This window comes from Schistocerca nitens, chromosome 1 (assembly GCF_023898315.1).
Source record: "Schistocerca nitens isolate TAMUIC-IGC-003100 chromosome 1, iqSchNite1.1, whole genome shotgun sequence".
Taxonomy (NCBI): Eukaryota; Metazoa; Arthropoda; class Insecta; order Orthoptera; family Acrididae; genus Schistocerca; species Schistocerca nitens.
Window position 1 is genome coordinate 1,197,783,075 of NC_064614.1, and position 25,700 is coordinate 1,197,808,774.

Sequence of the window (25,700 nt, forward strand, 5' to 3'; positions counted from 1 at the left end):
CCTAAATCGGGCAAGGTAGAAGAATCTTTTTACGCATTCGCCAAGTTAGGTGGGTCGACAACATATTCCTGTCATGTGACGCACATGCCGTCACCAGTGTCGTATAGAATATATCAGACGTGTTTTCCTGTGGAGGAAACGGTTGACCTATGACCTTGCGATCAAATGTTTTCTGTTCCCATTGGAGAGGCACGTCCTTTCGTCTACTAATCGCACGGTTTTGCTGTGCGATCGCAAAACACAGACACTAAACTTATTACAGTGAACAGAGACATCAGTGATCGGACGGACAGATCATAACTTTGCGAAAATAAAGAAAGTAAACTTTTCACCCTAGGGAAGATTTGAACCAAAGACCTCTCATTTCACAGCTGCTTACGCTAACCACGGGACCACGGTACTCCTGACCTCATACTCTCCTTGATGTTGCCTATCTTGCACATGGACTACTCAGTTCGTATATTTTGCTTATTTTTTCATAGTTCCACACAGCTTCTTCCTGTTTTCTCGATTGATCTGTGCTTAGTTTTTCAAGGCCTATCCACTGTGCCAACTTATAACTAAATCAGAGGGGGGTGCGATGGGGAGGTTCCCTTGTCATAAAGGTCGTGTACTCGCAAATTTTTGTATATTGGTAGAAGGTAGTGCGACGAAGAACATACTAGAAGTCCTGACTGATGAGGGATGGGTGCGAGTTGAAAGTGCGTCGGGGAATCATTTTTGTACCTTTTCCTAGAATGACTTTAAAATCATGGCATCCACCGAAAACATATCCCAGTACAAAGTTTAAGTAAATTAAACTTCCTACAAAAAGATCCTGCGCATATTTTTCTGTAAAGCTAATAGTCTGTGTACGGCGAGCGATATTATGAAAATATCACGCGGTGCACAAATGCTGCGCAGCTAGCGCCATTCGACGGCCAACACCGCGGTTCCTGGTGTGTCCGCTGTGCCGTGCGTGTGATCATTGCTTGTACAGCCCTCTCGCAGTGTCCGGAGCAAGTATGGTGGGTCTGACATACCGCTGTCAATGTGTTCTTTTTTCCATTTCCAGGAGTGTAATTTTCGATTTATTCTCAATGCATATTCTGTACTCATTAAATTGTTCATTCTATCCAGTATTCTTTTTCATTTCCACGCAGGATAGACATGTCATCAGCCAATCGTATAACTGGTAATCTTTCGTATTGAATTTTAATTTCTCTCCTGAAGCTTTCTTTTATTTCCATCATTGCTTGTTCGATATACCCACTGAACAGTAGGAGGGAAAGACTACATCCCTGTCCTGAACCCTTTTTAACCCGAGCACTTCTTTCTTAGTCGTCCACTTTCATTATCCCCTCTTGGATATTACCCGTCTCTCTCTACAGCTTACCCCTATTTTTCTCAAAATTTTGAACATCTTTTACCATTTTACACTGTCGAACACTTATTCCAGATCGACAGATCCTATGGACGTATCTTGATTTTTCTTTCAACTTGTTTCCACTATCAACCGCAACGTTAGAATTGCCTCTCTCGTGGCTTTACCTTTTCTAAAGCCCAACTGATCATCATCTAGCAGATCCTCAATTTTCTTCAGCGTTCTTCCAAATATTATTCTTCTCAGAAACTTCCATTCATAAGCCGTTAAGCTGATTGAGCGATAATTCTCGCACTTGTCACCTCTTGTAGTCTTCGGAATTTTGTGGACGATATTTTCCCAAAAGTCAGATGGTGTGTCGCCAAACTCATATATTCTACACATCAACATGAATAGTCGTTTTGTTGCCATTTCTCCTCGTGATTTTAGAAATTCTGATGGAATGTTATATATCTCTTCTGCCTTCTTTGACCTCAAGTCCTCCAAAGCTTACTTAAATACTGATTCTAATACTGGACCCTCCATCTCTTTTAATCGAACCTTCTATCACATCAAATCTTCCCTCTCATAAGTTCCTTCAATGTACTGTTTCAATCTGTTCGCTCTCTCCTCTGCATTTAATGGTGGAATACCACCCTTTCTTTTAATCTCACCGAAGGTTATTTTGACTTTCTTCTATGCTGAGTCAGTCCTTCCGACAATCATTTCTTTTTCGTTTTCTTCACATTTTTCATACACCCGTTTAGTCTTAGCTTCCCTCCTCTTTCTATTTACGAGGGGCGTTCAGAAAGTAAGCTCCGATCGGTCGCGAAATGGAAACGACTATGAAAATCCGATAAAGCTTTGCACAGATGTGTTGGGTAGTGTCTCTAGTATAACCCCAGTTAGCATCACGTCGCTCTTCTCATTTCTGAGCTCGCAGTGAGTGCGTAAAGATGTCTAGAAAATAGTGTCTGCCGCCAAGTACGAGGGCCTGGTGAGAAATTTCGCCTGAAGCTATGCAGCTAACATTACATAACTGTCGTGCTGTTTCTTCTTCAAGACAATTCTCAGCCGCATTGTGCAGGGGCAATGAAGATGCTCCTGCATCGTTTTCAAATGGAAATGAGAGATTACCCACAATACAGTCCGCAATTGTCTCCCCCTGAGTTTCATCTCTGGTCACATGAACCGCTGTCTTTGAAGACAACATTTTGACACAGACAACGAGGTGTAGGCCAGCGTAGAGAATTGGCGGAAAGCAGTTGCGGCTGCCTTCTATGATGAGGCTATTGAAAAGTTGGTACAACGCTATGACAAAAGTCTAAGTCAGAACGGCGACTACGTAGAGAAGTAGCTGAAAGGTGTAGCTAATTGTTACAAGTAAAACATTTCTGATGTTCACTGTGGATTCAATTTGGCAATCAATCGGAGCTTACTTTCTGAACAGGCCTCGTATTTATTTCCTCAATCACGTGTATGTCTGTATTCTTGAACTTCCCTGAACATTTTTGTACTTCCTTCTTTCATCGATCAACTGAAGTATTGGTTCTGTTACCCATGCTTTCTTCGCAGTTACCTCCTTCGTACCTATGTCTTCCTAGCCAACTTCTATGATTGCCCTTTTCAGCTACGTCCATTTCTATTGCCTATTGAGTTATTCCTTACTACTGCATCTGTAGCCTCAGAGAACTTCAAACATATCTTGTCATTCCTTAGTTCTTCCGTATCCCAATCTTTTCGGTGTTGACCCTTCTTGACTAATCACTTACACTTCATCCTACTCTTCATCAGTACTACATTGTGATCTGAGTCTATATCTACTCCTGGGAACGTCGTACAATGCAGTATCTGACTTCGAATTCTCTGAAGATGTTATCGCAATCTTCTGTATCACATGGCCCTGTCTGAACATGATGTTATCTAACTGAAATCATCCGTATCACCCGGCCTTTTCCAGCATACCACCTCCTCTTGTGACTACTGAAATGTGTATTCTTTATTACTAGCTAAAATTTATTACCGAACTCAGGCTTTCTACCCTCTCAATCCTTGTGCCAAGCGCATGTTCTCCTGTAAAGTTTTCTTCTACTCCTTCCACAACAACTGCATCCCAGTCCCCCATGACTACTACATTTTCATCTCTCTGTGTTTACTGTATTACCCTTTCAATATCTTGATATACTTTCTCTATCTCTTCATCTTTACCTTGCAACGTCGGCATGTCTACCTGAACTATTGTTGTTGCTGTTGGTTTGCTGTTGATTCTGACAAAAGCAAACTTGTCGCTGAACTGTTCAATGTAACACACTCTTTGCCCTACATTTCCGTTCATAACGAATCCTACTACCATTATACCATTTTCCGCTGCTATTGATATTAGCCTATACTGATCTGACCAGATATTTTATCCTGTTTCGATTTTACTTCACGGGCCCCTATCTAGATTGAGCCTTTGCATTTCCTTTTTCAGATTTTCTAGCTCCCTTACCAAGTTTAAGCTCCTTACTTTCCACACCTCGGCTCGTAGAACGTTATCCTTTCGATGGTAATTCAACCTTTTTCTCATTGTCACCTCCTCGTTGGCAGTCCTCTCCGGGAGATCCGAATGGGGAACTATTCCGGAATCTTTGGCCAATGGAGAGACCATCATGAGACTTTTTCATTACAGGCCACATGTCCTGTGGATACACGTCACGTGTTGTTAATGCAGTGTTTTCATTGCCTTATGCATCCTCATGCCGTTGATCATTGCGCTCTTTGACGTTGGCAGAATGATGGTAACTCCTTATGCCGGAACTGCTCGGCCGTCATGATCATTATTATTCAAAATTTAAACGCTGGCAGGTTTTGTAACCAGGACCGAAGACGTTTTGATTACTAGTCAAGGACGCCATCCCTAGACCACGGGTTCATCATCTAGATATTTCCGAAGACATCAAGAATAGATAAATGCAAAAACTGTCGTACTTACACCTTCAAACCTCATAAATTTTAGATGCTGCAGGAGTAATCTTCAGAAGGATGGAGAAAAAATTGAGGATCTGTTGCGTAACGATCAGTTTGGCTTTCAGAAATGTAAGGAAATTTGAGAGGTAATTTCAACGTTACGTTGACAGTGGAAGCAAGACTTCAGATAAATTACGACACCCTCATAGGATCTGTATTCAGAAAGTGTCCTACATTGTAAAATGTTCGAAATTTCCAGAAAAGTTGGTGTAAGCTACAGGGAAACGCGAATAATAGACACTATATACAAAAACCATAGGAATGGCAGATCGTGAACAAAGTGGTCGGATTAAAATAGGTATAACACAAAGATGCATTTCTTCGGCCTTACTGATAAATCTGTACATCGACGAAGCAATAACGGAAGTAAAAGGAAGGTTCAAGAATAGGACTAACATTCGCAGTGAAAGGATATCGAAGATAAGATTCACTGACTACTTTACCCAGGGGAAGCGAAGAAGAATCACAGGATGTACTGAATGGAATGAACAGTCTACTGAGCACAGAATACAGATTTAGAGTAAGCCAAAGAAAGTCGAAAGGAATGAAGAGAAGCAATAGAGAGATGGTTGGTTGGTTTGGGGAAGGAGACCAGACAGCGTGGTCATCGGTCTCATCGGATTAGGGAAGGATTGGGAAGGAAGTCGGCCGTGCCCTTTCAGAGGAACCATCCCGGCATTTGCCTGGAGTGATTTAGGGAAATCACGGAAAACCTAAATCAGGATGGCCGGACGCAGGATTGAGCAATAGACAGAGTAGTGATAAAATTAACATGAAATTTAGGGATCAAGAAGTGTATGATTTAAATGAATTCAGTACGTTAGCAGCAAAGTAACGCGTGACGGATGAAGAAAGAGGACATAAGGTGCAGCCTAATATCAAACATCGGTCTTAATTTGGTGAAGGAATTTCTGAGAATGTGCATCTGGAGAACTGCATTACATGGAGGCGAATCATCGAAAAAGAGACTCGAAGGGTTTGAGATGTCGTGCTATAGAAGGGTGTTGAAAATCAGGAGAACAGATAAGGTAAGAAATAAGGAGGTTCTCCGTAGAATGGGTGAGTAACATCTGGAGAACACTAACAAGAAGGAGGAACAGGACGATAGGACATGTGCCAAGACCCAGGGAATAGCATCCATGCTACCAGAGGGAGCCGTAGAGGGAAGAAAAGTACATGTACATCTACATCCATACTCCGCAAGTTACCTGACGCTGTGTGGCGGAGGGTACCCTGAGTACATCTATCGATTCTCCCTTCTATTCCAGTCTTGTATTGTTCGTGGAAAGAAGGATTGTCGGTATGCCTCTGTGTGGGCTCTCATATCTCTGATTTTATCCTCACGGTCTCTTCGCGAGATATACGTAGGAGGGAGCAACATACTGCTTGACTCCTCGGTGAAGGTATGTTCTCGAAACTTCAACAAATGCCCGTACCGAGCTACTGAGCGTCTCTCCTGCAGTCTTCCACTGGAGTTATCATCTCCGTAATGCTTTCGCGATTAGTAAATGCTCCTGTAACGAAGCGCGCTGCTCTCCGTTGGATCTTCTCTATCTCTTCTATCAACCCTCCGTGGTACGGATCCCACACTGCTGAGCAGTATTCAAGCAGTGGGCGAACAAGCGTACTGTAACCTACTTACTTTGTTTTCGGATTGCATTTCCTCTTCCAATGAATTTCAGCCTGGCACCTGCTTTACCGACTATCAACTTTATATGATCATTCCTCTTTAAATCACACCTAATGCGTAGTCCCAGATAATTTATGGAATTAACTGCTTCCAGTTGCTAACGTGCTATATTGTAGGTAAATGATACGGGATCTTTCTTTCTATCTATTCGCAGCACATTACACTTGTCTACATTGAGATTCAATTGCCATTCCCTGCACCATGCGTCAATTCTCTGCAGATCCTCCTGCATTTCAGTACAATTTCCCATTGTTATAACCTCTCGATATACCACAGCAGCCGGCCGGAGTGGTTGAGCGGTTCTAGGCGCTTCAGTCTGGAACCGCGCGACCGCTACGGTCGCAGGTTCGAATCCGGCCTCGGGCATGGATGTGTGTGATGTCCTTAGGTTAGTTAGGTTTAAGTAGTTCTAAGTTCTAGGGGACTGATGACCTCAGATGTTAAGTCCCATAGTGCTCAGAGCCATTTGAACCACACCACAGCATCATCCGCAAAAAGCCTCAGTGATCTTCCGATGTCATCCACAAGGTCATTTATGTATATTGTGTATAGCAACGGTCCTACGACACTCCCCTGTGGCACACCTGAAATCACTCTTACTTAGGAAAACTTCTCTCCATTGAGAATGACATGCTGAGTTCCGTTATCTAGGAACTCGTCAATCCAATCACACAATTGGTCTGATAGTCCATATGCTCTTACTTTGTTCATTAATCGACTGTGGGGAACTGTATCGAACGCCTTGAGGAAGTCAAGAAACACGGCATCTACCTGAGAACCCGTGGCTATGGCCCTGTGAGTCTCGTGGATGAATAGCGCGAGCTGGGTTTCACACGATCGTCCAATCAATGAGCGAGTCAGTTGAATGAGGAGACCCAGTACATTCCATATAAACGCCGCTCACACCACTATGGAGCCACCACCAGCTTGCGCAGTTCATAACTGACAACTTGCGTCCATGGCTTCGTGCACCACTCTCTAAACCTACCATCTGCTCATATCAAGTGAAATCACGACTCATCTGACCAGGCCATAATTTTCATGTCGTATAGGGTCAGACCAATACGGTTACCTGCTCAGATAATCCAGTGATACCAAATTTCGCCGCACTGTCCTAACGGATATGTTCATCTACGTCCTGCACTGATTTCAGCAGTTATTTCACACAGTGTTGCTCGACTGTTAGCACCGACAACTGTACTCAAACGCCGTTGCTCTCGGTCGTTAAGTGAAGGCCGACGACTACTGCATTGTCTGTGGTGACAGGGAATGCCTGAAATTTGGTACTCTCGGCACATGCATGACACCGTGGATCTTGGAATACCGACTTTCCCAACCATTTCCGAAACGGAATGTCTACCTCCAACTACCATTCCGCCATCAATGTCTGTTAATTCCAATCGAGTTGCTATACCCACGTCGGAAACCTAGCGCGTCGATATCCGATGACTTTTTCCTCTCAGCACGCACTGCTCTAACGACCAAGAACTAAGAAAAGTAAGATATCTCTTGTTTCCCGTTAGTACCTTTCCATCTTCACAGAGTATCCACAACATTGCAAGCCCAGCATGGCACCTAGTGAGATACGACGGTGAAGGTTCCATGTTAACATTTGTAGCGATGCAAAATGTCTAAACCAGGGCTACTAAATGTAGTGGTGCAGATTATCAGTTACACCATTTCGTAGCTCTTACTTGACTAATCCATCCACACATACATGAAAATTTTGACTAGATTGTATGTATTTTTGATTACGACAATATGTAAGTATCGGAAATAACCGCCGCTGGCAATGGACGCTGCAACGACATGTGAGAGTGTTGCTTAGTCAAAAAATGGTTCAAATGGCTCTGAGCACTATGGGACTTAATTGCCTTGGTCATCAGTCGCCTAGAACTACTTCAACCTAACTAACCTAAGGACATCACACACATCCATGCCAGAGGCAGGATTCGAACCTGCGACCGTAGCGGTCACGCGGTTCCAGACTGTAGCGCCTAGAACCGCACGGCCACTTCGGCCGGCTGCTTAGTCAAGTGATAAGTCCAAGGGAAACAAGAAAGATGCCGTCCCCTAGAGCTTCTCAACACCATTAAAATGTGTTTGGCGACGAACTGACACAGTGGATTACTCGATCCGAGTGGCTCCACAGTTGATTCATTGGGCTCACATTGAAAATTTTTAGACCCTGGGAACACCACGTTAGTCTACCAGTTTTTCATCAAACCTAGCCGCGTGGTGAGATGTAATGTTTTATCAAAGATCCAGTATCTTTCCCATCTAACGAAGACATTGCCCAGAATATAAAGCTGCCCTCACTCTATTGTCTTCTAGGAGCTAAGTCTGCACAGCGTTCGTTGCGCGGCGTGTCCTGCCATACACGCCTAAGTGCTTCCAACCTAAAACTTCCTACCAACAGTAAAACACAGATTGTGGTGCATTCTTGCATTTTTCATAGTTAACGTACCTTATATTATGATATACGCACATTCGACAAATAAGAGGAAACGTCGTACAGAAAATAAGTAGCTTTGACAAAGTTTGTGCTTCTTTGTTACCTTGGTGGTGTCCCAGAAATGGCTACAGTTGTCTGAGTCGAACGCAAGTGTAAGAGTGGGCAGCTAAGCTCAAACGGAGTGTTACAAGTGTTGAAGATTCGCCACGCCTAGTACGTTCTGTCTATGCAGTCACGGAGAACAACATTGCGAGAGTTGATGAGTTGAAACGGGCCTTCTATTGAATGACCCTTCCATAAAATAATCGTCGGTTACTTACTTATTACCTATCATGGGTCTTTTAAGGTACAGTTATATTTTTATAACGAAAAGTGACTTATATGTGGCTCAGTGAGCTAAGCCTTTCGTGACTGATAGGATAGATGTGTCGCATTACAGTAATATGCGGTTTTGAGCGTTGGGACGTCTACATCTCAGATCTGCCCAGTGCTGTCATGCAGCGAGATGCTATCGAAAATTGGAGAAAAATACTACTAGACATCGGGTGAAAGTACAGATGCCTGTGAGCGATCAAGTGGGATGGAGTGTGTTTGTAGTATGTCTGTTTCATGAAAATCAGATCAAATCACCAACTTCTGTTTTCCAAGAATATCTCAAGTAATTAATTACGGCCGGCCGGTGTGGCCGAGCGGTTCTAGGCACTTCAGTCTGGAACCGCGCGACCGCTACGGTCGCAGGTTCGAATCCTGCCTCGGGCATGGATGTGTGTGATGTCCTTAGGTTAGTTAGGTTTAAGTAGTTCTAAGTTCTAGGGGACTGATGACCTCAGATGTTAAGTCCCATAGTGCTCAGAGCCATTTTTAATTAATTACGTTTTCTGTATAGACTTTGCTTTGAAACATTACTACATACCTCAGAAATTCTGCGTGTTTGTACATAATTTGTACGTAATGTGCCTTATATTCCGCAGAATATTTCATAGAATATGGTTGATGCACAAGATTTATGTACAATATGTCAAATTTATCTTCAAATGTTATACTGAAAATCTGTGTGCGATATTGCACGTTTTTTGTCAGGAGAACAATGTGTCCTGGTTCTCATTTGTTATACTTTTTCCATAATTTCCATCTTGATAAAATCATTCAAAAATTAAATATTTTTAGCACTGAAAATGTTAGGTTCCCAGGGAAACATGAATCTAGTTAGGTTCATGGGACTCACATGTTCCACTTCACCGATTTTCAAAATCGGACAGCCTAAGATTTTTTTTGTTAGTGAAAGTGTATTATTTATTGCAAGGGAAGACAGGTTTTGTTTATTTAAAAATACATACTAAATAAATTTTTACCTCGAATGGGCTAAATATGGAGCGAACCTAGATGTGAGGTTGACTAAAGATAAATGTGTTACGATGACTTTCTTTGAGGACCTAAGTTCAATGTATTCGTCATCAATTTGTGTTTTTTCATATTTTCTCAGTGTATTAACTAATACGTTAGATTTCGAACGAGCCGTGCTCTCGCGACCGAAATCTAGTAGATCATACAAGTAAATAGTAATTTTCCAATCTGCGCTTACCTGACTTATCTGAATCTGTCTCTAAAACTCGGTTCCACTCGATGCCTACCCGGGACTATTACTGTTTCTAGACGTTTATCCCGATAATCACGATATCAAGGAAGGTGGAGGGGGGAGGGGGCATATCACACTCGTTGCATCGCCAACAATCAACAGCGGACCTTTTCCAATCCTGTAAAGAAACGTGACTTTTTTTTGTAAATACACAGTTGTTCGAAACTGCGTAGGTATCCTAAACTTATTAATAAAATTTCCACACGTGGAATCATAAAAAGTAACGTTCGCGTATTGTTCGTGTACAGCATAATAGAGAGAATACATAACTTTGTAGATAATTATACGGGGTATAGGCTGCTAAATGCAGTACACCAAGTTGCCACAGTCTAGCAGCAGTAATAGTCCCGGGTAAGCATAGAGTGCAACCGAGTTTGAGAGACAGAGTCAGATAAATCATTCGGTATTTCTTCAACTCTATGCCAGCGGCGAATCAGTATCTTGGCCACCCGTCTCCAGATGTTTTCTGTGGATGAGAGACGTGGAGCTGGTGTTTGCAGGAGCAATAGTCGAATACACTCTGCATCGTGATAAGTCAGATTAGCATGGACAATATGTGGTCTCTCGTTAGAAACAACAGTCTTAACATGTTAGAGAGGTTCAAATTATCGGATATGCAATAAGCGCTGATGCGTTCTTTAGGGGGACAGGGACACATTTACGCGAGGGCCACGTTTCTGTAGAGCAGTTTTCTAGGTAACCATAGTTGTTAGAGCGCTTCCGACAATGGATAATTGGTACCGCCAACTGCTGAGGGCTCTAACAAACTTCACAGCATCAGTTCAGTGAACGTCTTAGAGTGAAGAACACATTTGTGTTTTTGTGTAAGACGAGTAAATTTTGTTCCTCAAGTGTCGATGTTTGCAGGGACCATACGTTTTGGAACTGACAACGTATATTCCCCTGGAAGACGACGGATTCTCGTCGGCATGATGAAGAACGTATCGAGATTCATCAGACCATGCGACACTCTACCACTGTGCCAACGTCCTGTGCTGATGGTCACCTGCTCTTTTCTGTCGTAGTTGTCAATGTCATGGTGTTGGCGTTGGCTTATGTATGGGTCGTCAACACAAATGGTTCAAATGGCTCTGAGCACTATGGGACTTAACATCTGAGGTCATCAGTCCCCTAGAACTTGGAACTACTTAAACCTAACTAACCTAAGACAGCACACACATCCATGCCCGAGGCAGGATTCGAACCTGCGACCGTAGCGGTCGCTGGGTTCCAAACTGAAGCGCCTAGAACCGCTCGGCCACACCGGCCGGCTGCTCCTCAACTACGGAGGCCCATCGTTAGGAATATTTAGTGCACTGTGTGTTCAGACACACTTGTAATTTGCCCAGCATTAAAGTCTGATGCTAGTCGCGCCATATTTCGCCTCTTGTCCTATTGTACCTGTCGGCCTAGCCTATGACCTCCGATCCCTGTAGTGACGGGTGGCTTCCCAACCCCACGGTGTTTGGACGTGGTTATACCTTGGATTCGCCACATATTGAAGACACTCACCACACCACTCCTCGAACAACGACAAGTCGTGCCGAGCTTCCGGGCCATAACAATCTGCCTTCCCCTTTTCTACACACGCTCACTGACACTACATGTACCTTCCACGTGTCTGAGTATCAGTCATTGACTGCCAAGTGATGCTGCTATCGCCCGGACGGGTTTATATCGATAGTAGATCGGTGGTCATAATGTTCTGGCTGTTCAGTGTATCATAAGAATGAAACATGAAGCAACTATAGCACAAATCTCTTCCACAGTTAACATAAGAAATAGAGAACACTAGTTGACAAGCCCCTCATTTTCCAGATATTCACTTTCCCAGTTTTCTACTAGAAACAAAACCAAGAAATGATCAGTGTTTATAGTGATTTCATCTGCATGTATTTGTGGTAACATCTTTGCAATAGTTTGTCATACAAGGGAATGTTCATATATTTATACAGCATACATGTTAAGAAATATGATCCTGGACATTTCCTGTAAGCTGGGGCCAGCTATTTCGCGTGTCTACAGCGCGATTTCGTAAACGTCTCTATGGCAAAGTCTCATCATATCTCTACTGACGACTATCGATCTCGCCTACAGCCGTTTGCACTCTGCGGATGAGTCCTGCCGAAAGCGCTGCCGCATGTCAGGGATTCCTTAAGTTGAATCGATTGTAGGAGTATCTAATCGGCAAAAAATAAATGTACTGAAACCTCATGCATGAGGTGGTACTTTTCCACCCGTTTCAGTGTTTTTGACGTCATATCCCTTGAACTAAGTGTCGTGCAATGATATATCCATGTAGGTACATTCAGCTGCATATGTAGATACTGTCTGCAAAACGTTTTGTGAACAGTGTTAGTAGCAAAGAGGTAATAAATTTAAACGTCATCCACAACGCCCTATTTTTCACGCATATCTGAACTGTCTGTGGTACCATGATATAATTTTGCAGGTACAGTTAGCAGCACGTGTAGATTCTGACTGCGAAAATTTTTTGCGAATATAATTAATGTCACAAAATTAAGATTTATGTATGCCGCTGCAGTTTTTCACGCTTCCCATTTTTTACAACGTCATATCTCCTAGCAGTACGTGGTTCTTAAACACACAGCGATTGGTGCCTGACAGTAAGGCACTTTTATACCACGTTTGGTTGAAATCAGGCAGTTTAAGGGCGGATGTGAATAAAACACACACACACACACACAAACATTAATTTTTTATAAAATCTATGGATTACCAAAAGGAATAATTCATGCTATGAATGGGCACAGCAAAGTAATAACAGTAAAAAGGAACCTACTACAAATAGATCCCTATAAACCATAATCATATTCTGCTCAGGTGACACTGCACTTGGGCACCAACAAAGAAATATCGCAATACCGACCCGTAACAGTTTTGCAATCGTGCATCCAGCATGAAACAGTATAACGAGGACGATGATCTGTCACAGAAGAAATATCACTCTACCAGCAAAAACCTCCACCATTTATTCAACCAATGCTAACAGACAGCACTACACAGCGCTATCTATCATATATCAAAAGAAAGCAGGACAATGTAAAACATTCATTGCTCCATACAATGACTGAATCACGATCTCTACAAACATATAAAAAGCGTAATGCACTAAAGTATCACCAAGACCCCGCCGTGGAATACGACGATTCACTTCACATATTTTGTAATGGCTTCGCCATCTTTGAAACACCATAACAGCACCAACTGACTTCACCACCTTCGGCACTCTCCGCATTCTGACAAAACCTATCAGCTGACCACTAATAGTTGTGGGCCACGAAAGCACGACACTTGTTGTTCTGCACAGTACTGCAGTATCTAAACTCTCCCTCTTTGCTCATATCTGGCTGTGGCTGCCGTCCTGTGCTGGACACTGGGAAAAGACACAGCCCATTTCCCAAGTAATAGATGTCTGTGTACAGGTTGGTCACGACCCACATAGGCCGCTGTGAATCACCCTGTCAGGTTCCATGGCTCTCAACGTTCCAGTCTCTTGCTCGCTATCCATGAATTGTCTCTCGGGCCGCCGCGCTGACCGGGAGCTGTCCAAGGGGTGTTAGCATACCACGTGGCCCTCTTGGAAAGTGTCGCCATAAACCGCCAAAAATTTCGCCACCAGCAGCGGGAAGTATAAACGTGCTGCTTCACATGACACGGTGTCTCCCGCCGAAACTCGTCACTCAACCCTCCGATCCTCCCACTAGATGGCAGAAGAAGAATAACGGTAATGTAGCAACAGTAAGAATATGTACACATAGTGGCAACGGGAACTTTACACCCGCTATCCAAATACTAAAAATGCAGTGAATGAAGCAGGCAAAAAGGAATACAAACGTCTCAAAAATCAGATCGACAGGAAGTGCAAAATGGCTAAGCAGGGATGGCTAGAGGACAAATGTAAGGATATAGAGGCTTGTCTCACTAGGGGTAAGATAGATACTGCCTACAGGAAAATTAAAGAGACCTTTGGAGAGAAGAGAGCCACTTGTATGAATATCAAGAGCTCAGATGGCAACCCAGTTCTAAGCAAAGAAGGGAAGGCAGAAAGATGGAAGGAGTATATACAGGGTTTATACAAGGGCGATGTACTTGAGGACAATATTATGGAAATGGAAGAGGTTGTAGACGAAGACGAAAAGGGAGATAAGATACTGCGTGAAGAGTTTGACAGAGCACTGAAAGACCTGAGTCGAAACAAGGCCCCGGGAGTAGACAACATTCCATTAGAACTACTGATGGCCTTGGGAGAGCCAGTCATGACAAAACTCTACCATCTGGTGAGCAAGATGTATGAGACAGGCGAAATACCCTCAGACTTCAAGAAGAATATAATAATTCCAATCCCAAAGAAAGCAGGTGTTGACAGATGTGAAAATTACCGAACTATCAGTTTAATAAGTCACAGCTGCAAAATACTAACGCGAATTCTTTACAGACGAATGGAAAAATTGGTAGAAGCGGACCTCGGGGAAGATCAGTTTGGATTCCGTAGAAATGTTGGAACACGTGAGGCAATACTAACCTTAAGACTTATCTTAGAAGAAAGATTAAGAAAAGGCAAACCTACGTTTCTAGCATTTGTAGACTTAAAGCTTTTGACAATGTTAACTGGAATACTCTCTTTCAAATTCTGAAGGTGGCAGGGGTAAATTACAGGGAGCGAAAGGCTATTTACAATTTGTACAGAAACCAGATGGCAGTTATAAGAGTCGAGGGGCATGAAAGGAAAGCAGTGGTTGGGAAAGGAGTGAGACAGGATTGTAGCCTCTCCCCGATGTTATTCAATCTGTATATTGAACAAGCAGTAAAGGAAACAAAAGAAAAATTCGGAGTAGCTATTAAAAGTCATGGAGAAGAAGTAAAAACTTTGAGGTTTGCCGATGATATTGTAATTCTGTCAGAGACAGCAAAGTACTTGGAAGAGCAGTTGAACTGAATGGACAGTGTCTTGGAAGAAGGATATAAGATGAACATCAACAAAAGCAAAACGAGGATAATGGAATGTAGTCAAATTAAATCGGGTGATGCTGAGGGAATTAGATTAGGAAATGAGACACTTAAAGTAGTAAAGGAGTTTTGCTATTTAGGGAGTAAAATAACTGATGATGGTCGAAGTAGAGAGGATATAAAATACAGACTGGCAATGGCAAGGAAATCGTTTCTGAAGAAGAGAAATTTGTTAACATCAAGTATTGATTTAAGTGTCAGGAAGTCGTTTCTGAAAGTATTTGTATGGAGTGTAGCCATGTATGGAAGTGAAACATGGACGATAACTAGTTTGAACAAGAAGAGAATAGAAGCTTTCGAAATGTGGTGCTACAGAAGAATGCTGAAGATAAGGTGGGTAGATAACGTAACTAATGAGGAGGTATTGAATAGGATTGGGGAGAAGAGAAGTTTGTGGCACAACTTGACTAGAAGAAGGGATTGGTTGGTAGGACATGTTTTGAGGCATCAAGAGATCACAAATTTAGCATTGGAGGGCAGTGTGGAGGGTAAAAATCGTAGAGGTAGACCAAGAGATGAATACACTAAGCAGATTCAGAAGGATGTAGGCTGCAGTAGGTACTGGGAGATGAAGAAGATTGCACAGGATAGAGTAGCATGGAGAGCTGCATCAAACCAGTCTCAGGACTGAAGACCACAACAACAACAACAACAACATCCAAATACTATACAGCGTTCTGATTATAAATAGGTTTGAGCTGTGATGTATGTGTTCTCCATTCCTTTGCTGTCGCTGTAACTTTAATTAACACCTTGACTCGAGTAACAAACAAATAGTTTAATATCGCCAGTTAAAGAGTGCTAACAGTTTGCCCACAAAGTTTGCTATTCTTGGAAGTCAATATATTTTTCCGAGCTCTTCGCTATATTTCTCTTATCTCCATGTGAGCTATTTTACTGAGCAATAGTTCTTCAACAGACATTAGCCAACAAGGAATTGAAGCCCACTGTACTGCTTTGCTGTATTGGATGTGTACATTAGTTCCAGATTCACATCCCAAAGGGTGTGATTTAAACGATAACACGCAATCAAAGTCGATCGCAAATTACAGTTCGGCCTCTCAGTTGCGGCAGGCTGATGATTGATTCCCAGCACACACACCAAAAGTTCTTGCAAATTTTGTAGATAAATGCAGCAGCGTCTTGAGAAATTAAAACTTGGAAGCACCAAGAGTGTCAAATATTCTCTTTAGCCAGCAGATAGCAGCCTGTGCAGGCGCTGTGCAAGTAGGAACCAACCAAGAAAACCTAGAAGAGAGATCAACGTATTCCAGAGTGTACTTATTTCCCGTTTGCGACAACGGAAATGGACGTAAAATTTGAATACAAAGCTTCTCCATCTGTATTTCAACTTGCTTCGATGCCAACATACCTTATTCGTATTCTGAGGAGGTTAACTTAGAGAATATATCTTACGCGCTCGCACCAATATCCTGATCTCCGCATACATTTCTTTCCAGCTAAATTCTTCTCGTACTCCTAAGTGTCCAACCACTGGCAGTTGGTGATAATATGCAGATAACATGGGAAATACTTCTATGGCGATCACAATCCTTTTTCGTTATGACAGGGCTGACGAAGTGCTTTACAATTAGAACTTTTCATAGAATTAATAATGTTTGTTTCTCACTTTAGTCTGATTCACGTGTTATAATTTTGTCCAATGCTGGATTTTTTTCTTACTGATGAAACTTCATGTAAGTGAGATGGGATTCTTCAAACTTCCTTCTTAGTTCAAACGTTTTGATTCAACTTCCCTATCAGTCAAAATTATTCTTTTGTTGAGCGCTGTTGCCTCCAGTCCTTATTATTCAAGTAACTTCGATGTTAATCATTGTTTCTTTGAGATCCCTGCACCATTGGTGATGATTAGTGTTTCACAGTCCCTCACGTCTCCCTGTATGCTCTACTGTCATCGCTTTCTTGATTTTAAACTGACTTAACTTTGTGTTGAGTAACTTCCCGGGGTTCCTTTGTGGATGTATTTTATGAACTTCCATGGGTTCCTTTGTGCATCCGAAACACGTGGAGGAAGCTGCATTATGATACACAATAACATGTGGAGATTAGGTCACTCTTCCGGAGTCATTTTCAGAATTCTTTCCGTGTCTGCGGAGATAACTCTCATGAACTTGTAAGCGATTGAAGTACAGTGTGATTTTTTGCTCTTGTGTTATGGCATGAGCGCGCTATGTTCGTTGACTTATGATTACAGTACCGATAGCACGCTATTAACTCCTCTCGGATAGCTGTCCAGTATTCAGAGCATCATCGATGAAACTATTTAAGCTGCGTTTCCATTCTTTATCTCTGACGGGCGGCTCACTGATTAAAGTCTGATTTTTCGTATGCAGTTATGCAATTTTAATAGAAATATACTTTAAATGCAATTTGAAAGTCTGTAACACAGAATCTGAATTCAGCGTCTCTCTTGACAGATGTGTAATTAGAAATACTTCCCCCGATAGTTACTGATTTTCCGAAGCTGGCACCCGTAATTCATATATTATAGCCTCTTCCTCTTCTTGTTTAATTCATTGCACAAATTTAAACTTGGAATTAAACACGCGAATAAGCGGGGTGCGTGCTGACAGCTGGTAAGTCCAGCCGTCGGCATCTATCCTCACTTACGACTCTTGCATAACATGGCGACCCTGCCTCAGCTTTCACGTGGCCACAGAATCCACTGATATCAATTAGCGAGGCTGCGTAGGGTCAAGACCATTCTGTAAGATTTTGTGCCTGGAATTTGAATGTAATCGTGTGGTATACATTAGTCGCTTGCGGCATAGATAATTTGGTTTCTTTTCAGATTGTGTGTTTATTTTCAAATGCTCATGTGTGTGCTGTTTCGTTGTGTTTATTTTCATTGACCTGATGTTTCCTTTGTTGTCACGATTAATGGCGTTGTAATGCTGTCGTTGTAAATTTATGTGGGCATCTGTACATGCACCTTACGTGTTTCGAATGAATCTAAACGTGTGGCACGTAAACTGTTTTGCGAACAAACTGATGTCGTTGCTAGCTATGGCGTTCACTAGCGCCACGTTTGCTTTCTTTATTTTGCCGCCATGAGTGTTAATGTTAAAACTAAAATGGAAGGTGGACAGTGGATGTGTATATTTCGAAAGAGTAATCCTAAAAAGTAGTTGGTGAAGAACAAAAAATGGCTCTGAGCACTATGGGACTTAACTACTGTGGTCATCAGTCCCCTAGAACTTAGAACTACTTAAACCCAACTAACCTAAGGACATCACACACATCCATGCCCGAGGCAGGATTCGAACCTGCGACCGTAGCAGTCGCGCGGTTCCGGACTGCGCGCCTAGAACCGCTAGACCACCGCGGCCGGCCTGAAGAACAAATGGCAGGAATGAACTCGAGCTGCAATACGGCTGATGTCTGGGGAACTGCTGCCTCGAACACCATCAGGAGAAATTAGCGAAAGCAGAACTTTAATGGATAACACAATACAGGCATCTAGTGAGATCTGTAAGAAAATCACAGGGGTAGATCTCTCGAACAGTGAGACTGATGACTGAATAGGACAGTAAGAGTTAAAGACTTGTGTCCTATAGTTAGGGCGTTGCTTAAAAGAGCTGAGCAAGAACTGAAAGGTAATTCGTACACTATTGAGAAATAAATGAAATTCTGAAGGCTGAGCACAGTTATCATGTAGCAGCAACAAATACAACTGTAGACCGGTACAACATAAAACAAGAACGTTGTAAAGACAGCAGACAAGGAAGTGGAGTGGAATAAAATGCATAGAGAAGAAACTCACTCTGAAACAGCTGCAGTGTCACAGCACACGAACTACATGGTTGCCCGCGCAAATGAAAAAGAAACCAGCAGATCGTCTGTAGTTGTGAGTAACGCTGACGATCTAAGCTGTGTACACAACTTTCTGCTCCGATACCTGGGTGTGTCGCTAACAGAACTGCACGGAGTAGCTCAGAACATCGCCCATTTTTAATTACTGAACATTTACGGTAGACAGCTTGTATTGAAATAACTGCTGAACCAGTCGAAGAGAACTCGTTTGCAGACACCATTAAGCAGGTAGGTAACGTGGGGATTATGTAATTCCAGTAGAAGACGGTAGTGGAACGGGGCCGGCTCCCCCTCACCATTTTAACGCTACAGCAGTCTCGTGATCCTCGTCATACTTGGTCTTCCCGCTGTAGTGAAAGTATTAAGACAGAGAATGGCCAATGCTACCAGGCATAACAAAAATAACAGTGTTCTTAACGGCAGCACAGACGGGCCTGCTCCACACCAGGCATTCCTGCTATCGCCAAGGAATGTAGATGTGATGATGATCTCTGTAGCAGAAAGAAACCGATAATCCAGAAACAAAAAGTAACATCTTATACATGACCACGACTATATTCACAAAATAAATAATAATATTATTAGATCGCTGATTCCTGGTACAGTGTTCCAAAAACTGTAATAAAAAGAAACTGCACAGTTGAATCTATTATCATCCCTTCCCGTTGTTCTTCATTGTTATTTTCAGTTTTATTCAATGTGTCACAATTCTGCCGATTTTTCCCTTAGTATCCCAAATACCCAATTACCATGAGTAATAGTCTATAAATTACACACATTCCGTAAATTACAGACATATCCCATGTTTAACAAATACGACAGGGCTATATATATAAAGATATTCTGATGGTATATTTAGATGTGTCTATTAGTGTAACTTGTTATAATTTTGCCAATTTCCTAAAAACACCAACTTCTCAATAAGACACTCATGAATACGTGATTTTAAATGTTAAACGATTAGCACAGTGTGTCAGTCATACAAATATTCTGATATCTCAAGCTAAAATTACAAAATGAGAGATATTAAACAAATACAACTATATCAAATGTTAAACTATTAGCACAGAGCGGTATTTTAAAAAATACACCAGTATCCGATATTGACAGTCAGCACACTACAACAAAAGTGCTATTTCGTTGCAGTCTCCTTTTGAAAACTAATTTATTTGCCAAGATCGCTATGTAAACACAATTACTGTATTACTAGTTTCAGTAACATGTATTGCCATCCTCAGATCCGTAAAAACAATATATGTTGAGGTTATGGGTTTACAGCCAAAAATTAACTGTAGTAGATTATACAGAACAGCTCAGTGAAAAAAAATTACACATCCATAAATCAGGGCAGAGGTACCTACAGCATCCTGTCACATGAAGACTATAAAACATTCTATTAAGGAACAGTTCTCATAAAATTCTACTCATGTGGAGGGATACAATCGAAAATAAACTTGTAATAATGAATTCCTCTAATAAGTAAAATTTTTGAATAACAATGTACCTTAAAAGAGAGGAGGCGTTACAATGCAGTCGAAACTTTTCCATTATGCTGGGTTAGTTGGTTTAAAAGGGGAGGAAGCGGGAGGGACCAAACTGCTTGGTCATCGGTCCTTTTCCATTACGGTTGTGTGGTGTACGTTACTTTTAAGTGACATTAGTTCTGTTAATTCCAATGTCAAACGAAAGTGTGACACTGTTAAATTAGTTGTAATTGACGTCAGACAGTGTAGACGGCCATCTCGTGGCACCTCTCAGCACTAGCTTCCGTTATACTCCAGATCCAGTCATCAGTTACTCTGTCTTTATACCACGAACCGCCAAGATGTGGCGTGTATCTGTCTTGTTTATTTTCTGCGTTGTACGTACTTTCATGATAAAACATCTGGCATGTCATTATAGTGCCTCCACTCGTTTATGCTCAGTTCTTATTAAAAAAAATTTTACTTGCAGGAGGTATACGTTATTATATGTTGTGTTTGGATTGTATCCCTCCAAATCAGCAGAATTTTATCAAAATTGTTATTTTACAGGTATTGTATACTCTTAAAGTGACACAGTGTTGTAAACATTGTATGATGTAGCTACCACTGCTAGGATTTATGGGTATGTAATTTTTGTGGTGGTGGTGGTTAGTGTTTAACGTCCCGTCAACAACGAGTCATTAGAGACGGAGCTCATGCTCGGGTTAGGGAAGGATTGGGAAGGAAATCGGCCGTGCCCTTTCAAAGGAACCATCCCGGCATTTGCCTGAAGCGATATAGGGAAATCACGGAAAACCTAAATCAGGATGGCTGGAGACGGGATTGAACCGTCGTCCTCCCGAATGCGAGTCCAGTGTGCTAACCACTGCGCCACCTCTCTCGGTATGTAATTTTTGTCATTGGGCTGTTGTGTATGCTCTGTCACATTTATTTCTCTACTGTAAACCTTTAACATCGATATATTTCCTTTTTATAGATCTGAGGATGGCAATACACATTTCTGAAACATTGGGTTTACATAGAGATCTTGGGAAATAAATTGGTTTCCAAAACAGGATACCATACAGAGTTATAGATCGCCTCCAGCTCTATCTCAGATAACCATAAAGTCTGCTATTGTTATGCGCCAAGTCCGCGAGGAATTTATCCATGCATTAGCATGGAAATTGCCGCAGCTCAAGAACTATGGGCTGAACAGACTGGCCGTCTACTATCCCCGCCAGCAGACGTCGCGATGGAGGCAGATGAGCTGTCGTGGATAGAACAGTTGAGCAGTTTTGGAATCTGCCATGGAGGGTGCACGCATTACGTCTTATGGCAGACCAGATAAGGATACTGTTTACCTGCGAGCAGCAGCAATTGGAGCGAGCCAGTGCAAGGCGTCCCGATGGAGGTAGATGAGCTATCATCGACAGAAGAGTACAGCGTTTTGGGTACCTGCCGTGAAGGGCGCACACATCACATCATATGGCACACATGATAAGGATACTGTTTACGAGTGAGTAGCAGCAATTGGATGGAGCCTGTGCTGGATGTCCAGTTGGAGGCAGATGAGCTATAATGGATAAAACAGTTGAGCACTTTGGGGGCATGCCATGGAGGATGCACGCATCACGTCATAAAGCAGACCTCATGAAGGTAATGTTTACCTGTGAGCAGCAGTAACTGGAGCGAGCCAGTGCTCCTGCACAGGTATACAACGACGGACCTAGCTTTGCAACTAATGCTGACCGTGTGTTCAGTCGTTAGCCAACCACCTTTAAGTATACTGTCGTGCACTTATCTACATCGCTTCTGACGCTCCACTTTCTGTAGTTCCAGGGACGGACCAGACCGTGGGCTGCAGTGGCCTATGAGTCCACAGTGCGTGGACCTAGCTTCTGTTGTTTGCGAACCACTTTCCTAAATCAAGGTAAGTGGCATAGCTACACGATCCTGCGCAGCAGAGCCAACAATGTTTCTATCCTCTCAGGTCTTAGTCTAGTGGCCTTCTGAAATAATGCTGAGATCCTGGCGTAGCACTGAATACAATCTAATGAATCGATCCGTTCCATACCAACATGACATTCACAGGCAGCAATATTGCGAAGCAGTGAACTTCGGTTTGATAGGCCACAGTCCTGCTGCTGTCAGATGCTGACAAATGCTGGTAGACATTTATCTTTCTTACCCAAGGTAAAAGACAATCTTTTCACATATAAACGTCATTCAAATCCGATTTGAGAGTAAAATTTTCTTATATGAGGGATGTAAATGACGTTACTGCTTATGTCGTTTCGCTGAAATACTGCTGCTATGCAATGAATATAATGAAATCACTAGAATTCATGATGACATGAGTCGTTGATGGTGTAGTGTCATTGTCTTAGTAGAACTCGGAATAATTTTCAAGCAGTCACAGTGCAATATTGCGTCAAGCTACATTTGGTCAGTAGGTGAAGTGTGATGGCATGCGGATCAGAATAACATGCTCGCAAAATATTTGCAAGATGGGCTAGCCATACTAAGTGGGAAATTGCCCTGTGTCGCGTGACGATTTCATCACAGCAGGGTGAGACTTGTGAGCTTTGTGACCGGGTGTGGGCTTTTTGTGTAACAAATGCCAAATACGCCTCAGAGTCATTTAAATGGTAGTAGATTTCGAGGTGTTCAGAGCCCAACGGCACCACCACAAAGCCCTATCCACTCTGGAAAATGGAAGGTATCCGCATGGCCAGCTGCAGCCATGGATTCGAGTCAAAGTTGAGCTAGCTGCCGTCAGCACTGAGCGGCCTTGCAGGACTTAGTGCCATGGAGCCACTGTCCTATTGTACATGCCTCCCGCTGACCAACCCCTGTAAGTAGGCAGTGGGTCGTTTCCCATGCACAGCAGTCTTCCTTTGCCTAAGCGGAGGATGTCGCTGTGCCTGAGCCACCACTAAGCGACGCTGTTGCAGCACAACATGGAGTGCCGCTGACGTCAAGGATGCGGCCCACGGTCAGACTATTGGATGTGTTCTTCAAGCCAGGAACCTATCTGTGCAGTCCTGTGGACATAGCTATCGTTATCTAGGAATATGGAAGTGCCCACGGTAATACTGATTTCAGCATCGCGGTGCACTGACGTGGTTCCTTCTCAGCAAGGTGGAAGCCATTGCCTGTGAGCCTTTGCCAGCCTCGGTCGCGGGAGTCGGGCTTGCTTGCCATGCACTGCCAGTGAGGTAATGGGTGAATTTAATAAAGTACTGCTTCTTGGTAATCGCTGTACCTACTGGGCCACAGTGGCCCACGGCCACACCACTCACCCTACCGAGCGCTGTCGGCACTTATCTCTGGAAACTGGAGTTCAAAGGATAATAGATGGGAAGAAACCCAAGGACAGTTCTAGAAATGACTACATAAGATACATACTGTCACACTAGTAACATTGAACACCGCCTCTGGTATAGATAATGTCCTCAAATCGTCACGTTTCTGCGGATATGCTGTATTAAAGTGAAGCCTGTCATTGTCGACAGGTCGGTACACTTACCTTGCTTTCTTCTTTCATTCAAACTGGACCCACTCATTAATGATTCGACGCCATAGAACCACCCAGTTACGCCGATAATGAACACTACGTGTAACCGCCATTCGAAATAGTACCAAATACTTTCTATTGAATGACGAACGGATCATTTGATCGGTCGAGGTACGATAGCTTCCCTAGGTCCTAGGTGTTCGTCAAACCAGGAACCTATGTGTGCAGTCCTGTGAATACAGTTACCGTCCACAGCATACTTATCAGGAACGTGAAGAATAAAGAACAGTACTTGTCGCCGACAACGCTGAAAGTAACATCCTAGTTCACGTTCGCGGTACTATAAATAACTCGGGCAAGTCATGGTACAAAAGTACTTGCCCACAATTACTGATCACCTCCGGCCTGCTGTGCACCATCTGCACACACTGCAGGTTATATATATTGGATTGTCACTGCCCTCCACGCCTTGTATCACTTGAAAAGGGACAAGATCACGCCTCACCAGATCACACTGCTCACTTCTAGCAAGCCACTTTCAGTGTTGCTTGGGTCAATGAAGACGTACAGCCTTATGTGCTACTGTGCAGATGGACAACAGCGCTTGGAAACTGGCTGAGATGGACATGCATTCACTGATAGGAGCAATTCCGGGTGGATTTGATATCGTTTGCCATTAAAAAAGTGTGAAATTTGAGCAGTGTACGGCTCGTGTTGATGCCATTTATTGTTTGTCATCTTCTATTACGGTACTGACACCTCGATTTCTTATTCCATATACTAGCGTAACTAACTTCCTGCATTACTTGCCTGCGAGCGGCAGCAGCAGCGCGCATCGATAAGTGTACTGTCATACCATCTCCGGAAGGCTGTTAGTATTTCCGGGTCGTCATGTGTCTGTCAGTCGGTTGGAGACGGACCAGCAGTGCAGTCGGGACGCAGCGCCGGCCGCTGGCGACACACATGAACTGTCCGACGGAAGGATACTGGAGGGGGACGACCGTTGGTTGATCGTTCGGTTGGTCGTCTCATCGGATTACGTATATTTGGTTGTTTCTCCGTTTCCAGGCCTGAGCAGTCGGTCAGTTGGTGCAGAGCAGCGAGGCGGTCCCCGTCGTGCCAGGTTCCAGCTATGTTTTATGTTCCAGGTAGAATTTACCCAAAAACTTTGTTCCAGATGTCACTTTTCCCAGTGACTTTCATAATAAATATATTCGTTATTTTATGTTTACACATCCATATTGCTTTCAGAAACGTACGTTCCGAATACAAGTCAGCAACAGTTAACGAAATTTGTATTTTTAAATATTTTCGTGGTAGTCATAATACAGATAGTACGACATTTTATTTAATGCGTTTCGATATTGCTAAGAGTGTGTGAAATGATATTTTCAAGTTTTGGGCACTACTTACACATCAATCCCTCTTCGAATGGCCTGTTGTTTTTAGTTTTTTACTGTGGGCATAAAATACCAGTCCCGCCTTTGTAATGTGCGTAATGGAAAATTCGGTGGTATTGCTAGGGTGAAGGGTCTATGACCACTAGTACTTAAACTTCGTATAAAGCCTTTATAAATTCTCTCCAAGTCGTCAGTATATTCGTTGACAATCGTCTCACATGTATTATCACGGATTTGAGAGTCTTGCTTGCTACTCTTCGGATAATTTATTATACATCCTTTTACGATGTGACTCTGTTCATTGATCCTTTACCAACTAT